Source organism: Tetranychus urticae, chromosome 3, assembly GCF_039701765.1.
Source record: "Tetranychus urticae isolate SD_2017Ah chromosome 3, NJAU_TeUrti_SD_1.0, whole genome shotgun sequence".
Classification (NCBI taxonomy): Eukaryota; Metazoa; Arthropoda; class Arachnida; order Trombidiformes; family Tetranychidae; genus Tetranychus; species Tetranychus urticae.
Window position 1 is genome coordinate 11,705,137 of NC_142960.1, and position 8,534 is coordinate 11,713,670.

Sequence of the window (8,534 nt, forward strand, 5' to 3'; positions counted from 1 at the left end):
GAGGGTTGAAAGGGAATAAGGAAAAGTGTGAAACCAGGAAGGAAGTACAATTTTCAATGTGAACAGCAAATTTCCTCTTTTCGGGTGCATTTCTCTTCTTCCTCATTTTATTCACTCATCCTTGGGATATTTTTTTGCTCGACATCTTAAATTATCATCATCTTTCCCTTCTAAAGATAGATTTTTCTCTCTGGCCAATTCGTCTATTGTGGTTATTATGGACTTTCTTAGGTTGGCTTTTTTGTGTGTGTTTGCGTTCAATATTTTTGTCCAAACCCGGAAGACGGAACAAGGAAGTTTCTCTATGAGATTTTGGTCCTAAGTTTAGTCCAAATTTTGATCAACTCTATCATCATTTAATCACGTAAATTGCGGATGTTGAACCAGTTTCCTGTTAACCTTTTTTTAACATTCATCTTTCTCCTTTGTTGTTGACCAAAGATTCCCTTTTTTACTGTAAATTTCATAGTTTTTTTGTTTCTTTTATTTCAGCTCCTTCTTTAAGTCCAAAAATAGTTGACCCAACACTGGGCAACAGTCAACTTGAAATTATTCATTGGCTTCATTGATGTTGTTGAAGGTGCAAGCGTTGAAGGTAAAAAAAGAGGAAGAGTTGAACAAGTAAAAGGAATCTTGTTTGTTTAAACAACAAAAGGATGGACAATGGATGCAGATGAAAAGATGAGTTTCCAGGCAAGTTTAATGAGCAAGGGATGAAGAAACACAAAAAGATATCAACAAGTAGGAAGAGAAATTAAGGATGATTATGGTGATGAAGTGAAGGGAGGGAGGGCAAAAAAAGAGAAGGAAACTGATAACCCAGTAAACCCAGAAGAAGAAGAAAAAAGAAGAAAAGAAGAAAAAAGATTGTTAAAGGTAGATTTTTTTTCTTCTTCTTTGCTTTCTTATAGCGGGTTAAACGCAGTGGTCTGGCCTGATACAGCTTGTTACCCAGTCTGTATAATGATCATCATGTCTGTTGGACTTGAATTGATATTCAAAAGGAGGAGGTGGATGATGATGATAATGATGAGAGTAATGTTGATGATGATGAGTTTGCTTGAATTACTTGTTTCACCACTTTTAACTATAACAGGGTAAACAGGTAGAAAGAGAGAGGAGAAAAAGGCAAATGTTTCCAATTTCATCGATTGCGGAAGTTGATGAAACCTGAAATTGAATTGAAACAACAGAAAATAAAATGATAATAGAAATAGAAAATTTCAATCTTTCTCTTTCTTTAACCTCTTACGTTAATCTTGATGAGCTGTTTAGCAAACGCGCTATTTTCAAAAGCAACAAAAAAATTAGCTTTACTCTTATTTTAAAACATTAAACTGGACACTTTCATCATTAATTGAGATGCTTTTTGTGATAATAAAAAGTCAAAATGATTTTAATGATTTCATGGAATTGGAAAAAAATGAATTTTCAGCTTTTATCATTGATGGCCTGAAATTAGTCAAAATGTATTATGTTAACATTTGATGAACTTTACTTTATCTTCCTGAACTTGAGATCGCTTTTTGTTTCTTTTTTTCTCCTTCTTGACATATTCAAAGGTAAAGAGATGATATTATGACATGATAATGCTCAGAATGATAATGAACAGTGATAACTGAATGATTTTTTCTCTTCTTGTGTAACTAAAATTGAAGTTAAACTCATCGACTTGAAACCAATTTTAAAAGTTAATTTTTCCTTTTCTTTTCTTTTTTCTTCTTCTTCTTCAAGTTAGTTGATATTATTTACTCCTTTCACGCACCTAAATTACTCACTCTCAGTCTTTTCATTTCAAGTTCACATCATCATGATTCTCACTCTTTGTCTTCCTTTATTTTTATTTGTCTGTGAAATCAGATCATTTTAACTGTGAATAAACATTTATCTTCCGGAAGATTCAGATTCAAAGGTAACAAAGTATTTAAAGAAAAGAAACACTTTGATTCTAATCACGTTTCAACTTGTTATAATTATTATTATTTTATCATGCAAAAAAAACTAACGTTGTTGCTACACTTTTATCCTGATCATCGTTTTTATCATAATCACAGTTTAATAACTTTCAAATGAAAATGTTAAATCCATCAATTAACTTCCTAATTCATTAATTGATTGAACTGTCAAACATTACAGCAAATGTAAGATTAGAGCCAGTCTCGGTGAATAAATGTTGCAGGATGAAAGGAGTTGAGCTGCTTTTGAGGATCAATTTCAATGGTCAAGAGTTGCTAAGGAAATGACCAAAGATGAAGCAACAGGAAGAGAGACACAGATTGATGGTAATTATGATACATCATTACCGAATGACCATGTTTCCAGCAAGATGACATTGTGACCTTTTTTTGTGCAAGATAAAGCTAAAAAATCTCTATTCTCATCTCTTTTTTTGCTTCATTTTCTCCTTTCTTTCCCTTTTCTCATCACATATTGTAATTTTTCTTCAATGGCTTGAGCTTGTCCTGTTGTCCATTGAAAGGTCATTTTTTGTTTTTCCTTTTTTTATTGAACCTCGGAATCTTAATGGTTTTTAAGATGTTTTTACTTTTGTTCCTGTCCACAGATCAAATTTGAGATGAAAGGACGAAGCTTCTGCTGTTTGCTGTTGGTAATGATGGCGAAGACTTGCATTAGACTGGAAGAAACACATGCAACTGAAAGGATGAGAATCAAGTGTACGATCATTGGTGGGAAGAAAATTGGTGATGAAAGAGAATTTTCAGTTGATGAGTAAGATTGAAGAAAACCCGTTCAGTAAAAGGTCAATTCGGCTGGCCGTGCTGCTGGGCGATATCTCCAAATTATCTTACTTTCCTTTCTTTTTTCTCTTCTTTTCTTTACTCTTTCGCACTTCCCCGTTAACTTTCTTTCCTTTTTTTCTGCATTGCGTTTCAGTTTTGGCCTTTTATGTTGACTTTTTGAGCTTCATTATTAGCTTTCTGTCTTATAATGATTATATCAGTTTAAAACTGATTAATTGACTAAACTTGATTCAGTAAACTTGGCGGCAAGGTTTGGCTTTACCAAGATGAAGATTCATCGGATCATCAAGTGGATGGACATATTTTGCATCAAACATTAATCATTAGCGTAAATCAATTGCGCCTTTCATGTGATTTTTCCTTCAAGAAGGGGTTCGCTTTGTTTCCTTTGCAACTTGACGGAATGAGCCAAATGTATTTTTGAATGTGTTTATCAGCTCAAAAGCGTCAAAAATAGTGAGATTTACCAAGTTGACAATAAGATTTTAAGATGAGAAGCTTCCATTGATTATAAATAATGTTGTTAAACCAGTGATAAAATGAAGATCAAAAGGCCAAATAAAAGAAATTCATAATCTGACAAGATCCATTTGATTAGCATCTACAGCAACATCTCTTTGTATCTTAACCATCAAAAGAAAAAGGAAGAAAAACAGAAGATAATTAACTTTGGAAAGGTGAAACAAGAGGTAAAAGAGTATTTGGTTCCAATGTTATACCCTTTTTTTAAGCTGATGTTGATGTTGACCTTGCCAGACAAGACATGATGAGGGTTATCGTGACAATGAAATTTAATTCCAACAAAAGACTAGCCAAAGGTCAGTTTTGTCAAGATATTGTAAGTTTTAAAAAAACAACAGCAACAGCAATAAATGGTAAAAGTTATTGAGATAAACAAGGGGCAAACAAATACAAGAAAAGGTTTTATTGTTTTCCAATTGACAGGAGCACGAAGATACTCAAGATTCATCAATAAGCATTGCCTATGGTCAGACCGTTTGGTCAACGCTGGTATAAAGTTGATTAAGAGAAAAAAAAGAGCCAGGGTAACTTGAGACTCGAGGTAAAAAACACCAAAAATAACATCAATAATAGCAAAGGAAGAAAAGTTGAGACGCAGCAAAAAAAAGAGTTTCGCCTTTTTTCATTTTCGGAACTCAGCAAAAGTGTAACATTTTTTTTAAGCAAACCAAGTTGATATCATCAATGAAGCTTTCATTCTCTTTGGTAATATTATCGTTTTTGACCTTTACGCTTTTTCCAGAGTTGACTTTAGCTTTTGTTTCATCCTTTGACTTTATTTTTCGCGTTGCTGCTGCTGCTGCTGTTCCTCACGAATAACCCTAAGGTGTACAAGCCAACAAGGACCCAAGGTTTCCCTTTAAATGTAAATAATAATCATCATCAGCAATTACTATTAGTTCAGTTGTTCCACATTTAACATTATTATTATCATTTTCCAGTCACCTTTATTTTTAACTTGAACCCATCATTATCGAAAGTTGATTAGTTTGTTTTCTTTCAATTCCGAGCAGCTAATCATCATTGGCCATTTAACACGCGATTCTGATGCGTTTTCCCTTTAAAATTGAACAATGTTCATGCCATAGAGATAGCTTCACCAAAAGTCCACATGAATAAAGATAAAACCAAAAGATGTGTAAGTTAGAGCTGTGTCGAATCAACTGATGAAGAAAAAGTAATCATAAATAATAGTCTAAAAATTTACAGAAAATAAAATATTAAAATGACTTACTTGTTTGAAGGCGATTCAAGTTGGAAGTCGGTTTGTCACTGGCCACTGGTTGTTTTTGATTGTCCTGTTGAGGGAAAAATATGAAAAGCATTGAGAGTTAAATTGATACTGATTGATATTGTAGTTGTTTCTTTTTTCTTATTATAACATTGTCAATAAGTTTTCTCGACCATTTGTATTGTAAATCGATTAAAGTTTAATAAGAAAAATAAAAAAAAAGTACAAAAGAGAAAGTTTTGCCTTTACTAATCATATTATAATAATGAAGAAGAAAACCTCAAAAATCGAAGTCTCACTCCTTTCACTATTATCATTGTTGTTGAAAGAATTAAACTGATTCTTTATTATTATGATAGTTCTTTCAATCTCTATTTAACCTTTTAACCCTGAGGACAGTTTTATTGATTCATTGAGAATAGTTTGAATAAAGAAGTAGAAGAAGAAATAATTTGAATGTAAAAAGTAAAATAAAAAGCTCATTGATTCTGTACAAATAGGACAACGTTTAATTTACTCATAGATACACCTTTTATATTTCTTCATCTGCTTTGTACTATTTTGTTCAAAGTTTTGTTGAAAAGAAGACGAAGATAGATTATTCTGAATTCACTATTGGAGGTCTTCGTAGGTTGACTTAAAGTGTACAAAACAAAGCGAAATACAAATGCGAACTAAACAGCAATACAATAACGATAACAATAAGAAAATATGTACGAAAATGCCCTAAAACTGGTTAAATTTCAATGGTAAACTTGCCTTAAAAATTGAATTGTCTTTTAATATCAAGTCAATTTTAGATACTGATTTTCACCAAGTAATTAAAGCAAACGGAATTTCGGAATACTTTAATAACTTAATTGAAATTGATTACTATTCATTTCCCATTGAAATTAACAGTTTGTTCATTTGAAAATCATGCAATTGATGTTTAGTGAAATGTCTTTTTGATTGTCTTTCTAGCTCCTTTTTACCTCCAATTAAGAAATCTATTAACAGTTTAACCCTGCGGGATCAAACGATTTAACTTTTAATGTTCACAAGAAGGTAAAACTTCAACTAGCATAAATCATTATCATATTAAATGGCTAAATCGTCATGATGGTGATAATGAAAAGGGAAGTATAAATATTTACAGGAAAGAAAAGAAAAAAAGACAAAACCGCAATCACCTGCAAGGTGTAAGTTGGATAAAAGAAGCAAAAGAAAAAGATTAAAATTACAATCAAGATCAATCAAGATGAAAATATGTTGAAGTGAAAATAAAGAGTTGAAGATGAATTGAACTTGTTTTTTACCTTCATCAACCATGAAAAACAGAGAGATATTAAAGGTTGACTTTCTGAACACACCCCTAGGTTCTTAGAATCGGAATGAGAATCAAATTAAGTACATAATAAGTTGCTTGTCCACTTTAAATCACTTTAAATACCTGGATAAAATAGTCAAATTACTAAATGTAGCAAGTCCAAGATGCAAGGGAAAAACTGGAGTTGGAGAAACATTAGATACACAAATAAAGTGGTTGCACTTTCGGATTTGATCCATAATCAACTTGACACTTTACAATAGACAAGACAATCGAACAAAATAATAATGAAAATTAAATCAAAATCAGAAAATAAAATTAAAAAAAGCGGTTAAATTAATAAATAAGGTTACCAAAGATATGAATATCGTTTGGTAATGCAAAAGATTACATAAAATGGAGGGAAAAGGAAAGGAAGGTTTGACGTCAAGTTCAAGGGCGCTATTTATGAATTGAAAAAAATGCGCTAATAATTCATTTCTACCAAAATATATTTCTAACTCTTCCTTTTAAGGTAATATTTTGTCGCTTTTTTCACCTTTAATCGTAAATTATTTTCTAAATTTTGTGAAATTAGATTCAGTGTCAAGGATGGTACAAATTGTGACTTGAAATGTGTTCAATATGAATGGATTTATTGAAGGTGTTGATTTGTTTTTACTTTTGCTGGTCTCTTGCTGTTGATGTGTTTTTAACACCAGTTTCGCCTTGTTAAGTTCATCATTATTATTGTGATTATTATTGGTCATGGTGGTGCTAAAAATAGTCATTTATGTGTTCAATGACATTTGTTGAAAGGGTCAAGATGAAGAAAGAAGGAAGAAGAAGAAGACTCAAAAATGGGTGAAAAAGAGTAAGAAAAGAAGCTGAACAAAGACTTCTCATTATGAGTATGATTATGATGAGAAAGGGTCAAACGCTATTCTTTTGCTTACCTTTTTTTCCCTATTCTACTGGTTTCTACCTATGGTCATCTCATTATCACTGGTTGACCCAGTGACTGGTTAACAGTATTTAACCGGACAGAAGGACAGTAAAGGGTCCAAAAGGAGTATTAACAAAAATCGGTTCATGATGCAAATCAATGAATAATCAGCCTTTTATAGTAGGTAAAAGTGTAATGTATTATTGACTTTTAAAGGATTTTGTTTTCAGTTTCTTTCACCTCAATACTGGACACACAATTAACGAGAAATTTATAGTCAAGGAAAAAACACATTTTACCCTTTTCCACTCTCTGGGCCAATAAAATGTGTGTCTGTAAAAATGTAAATAACAAAGGCCCAAAATGGAAGCAAAAAATGTGTCCAAGAAAAAAGGTAAGAAATTTGAATTTTACAGAATTGATTGAATAAATTGTAACAAATCTAATCCAATGTTTCGTTATTTTCAGGCAAATCTTTAAACACTTTTGGACAATTTGGACCGTTTTCAAAGCAAATTGAGTGTAATTTTACTTTCAACATTTACATATAAATCAAAGATCTGATTATCATGATAATGGTCTGTAATTACAACCAGTTAATATTATAATTTCGAGTTTCCAGTTGATCACAAGTATTTAAACAAGTTAACCTTTAACTCTGACCTTGGACTTGAAGATGCATCGATAATGAAGAGTGACATTGTGTAAGTGAAGATGAGGAAGAAGACGAGGAAGATGGAAAAAAGAAGGAGAAGAAGATAGAAAGAGAAATCGTCCTTGACCGTAACCATGATCAGTCCCTAGAGGCCATTTAAGGTCAATGTCCGACTTTCCCTTGTTTTTACCCTAAGACCTACATGATTCTTGTAGTCAGAGTCAAATGAAACTTGAATGATACAGAAAGAGAAAAGAAGAAATTTCAATCCAATATCTTTGCATCTTTTCCCTCATCTTCATCATTCTTCTCATATTGTAAATCTTCTTCTCTCTCTCTTCCCAACACATTCCAGTTTGAACACATTCTGACCACTTCTGTTGGCCAAGTATTTAAAAAGTCAACCAACTTTGACATAAAAACAAAGTTTAGTGGCAATAATTTTGTTTCACTTGAAATTATTTCTTCTTCTGTCCAAGGTTTGACCTTTTCCCTTGACGGAAACTCAACTAATAACGTTCAAATAAATTAAACAGTAAACCTTTTTATGGGAAAAGGCCAATAGAAACAAAATGTTGATTCAACTTTTTTGCTTCTAGTTTCTGTACAATAACATTAACCAGTATAAAGGGTGAAATGGCTTTCATCAAACATTTTTATTCACCTTTTAACGCTTCCGTTATCGTTTATGAATAATAATGATTGACTTTGAAAAAAAAGACTTTACCTTTTTAAAGTTTACTTCCTATTTTTACTCGTTTTTTGTTGTTGATGCTCTGTTTAAGTGGGCTTCTTGTGCTGATGGTGAAGAGACGTTTGGCACGAGGCGATTTACAGTTGGCCTGTTGTTGCATTTGTATTCAGCTTAAGAGAGTTTCTTTCTCTCTCTCTCTACATTTTTCTAAGACAAAATGACTTGCCAATGCAAATATCAGTTGGACAAACGGGAAGTAAAGGGTCAATCCTCATTGACCAGATTATTTGCTTATGTGTCAGGCAGACTTTTTGGTCTCTTGACCGAAAGACCGAAATAATTTTTACCATTGATTGACAAGGAAGAAAGAAATAAATGATTATAATAGAACATTTTGTTTCTAAGATTTCCTTCTCCGATAAAGTGGCCAGCTTGT

At 32.2% G+C, this 8,534-nt stretch overlaps 2 long non-coding RNA genes across 3 annotated transcripts; one reads left to right on the forward strand and one right to left on the reverse strand.

Annotated features, from left to right (window-relative positions):
• Positions 1–1,957: 1,957 nt before the first annotated feature.
• On the reverse strand, positions 1,958–6,089 carry LOC107365704 (uncharacterized). 2 transcript variants are annotated; one of them, XR_001569477.3, is made up of 6 exons: positions 5,948–6,089; positions 5,814–5,876; positions 4,519–4,582; positions 4,230–4,447; positions 3,482–4,141; positions 1,958–3,385 (listed from the first exon to the last, which is right to left on the reverse strand). It is a non-coding gene; the product is annotated as an uncharacterized LOC107365704 (long non-coding RNA). The 2 variants fall into 2 exon arrangements; XR_016200218.1 differs by having other exon boundaries at positions 5,814–5,951.
• A 244-nt stretch (positions 6,090–6,333) lies between these two features.
• Positions 6,334–7,977, forward strand: LOC112539207 (uncharacterized). Its single transcript, XR_003082881.2, has 2 exons — positions 6,334–7,143; positions 7,218–7,977. It is a non-coding gene; the product is annotated as an uncharacterized LOC112539207 (long non-coding RNA).
• Positions 7,978–8,534: the final 557 nt, after the last annotated feature.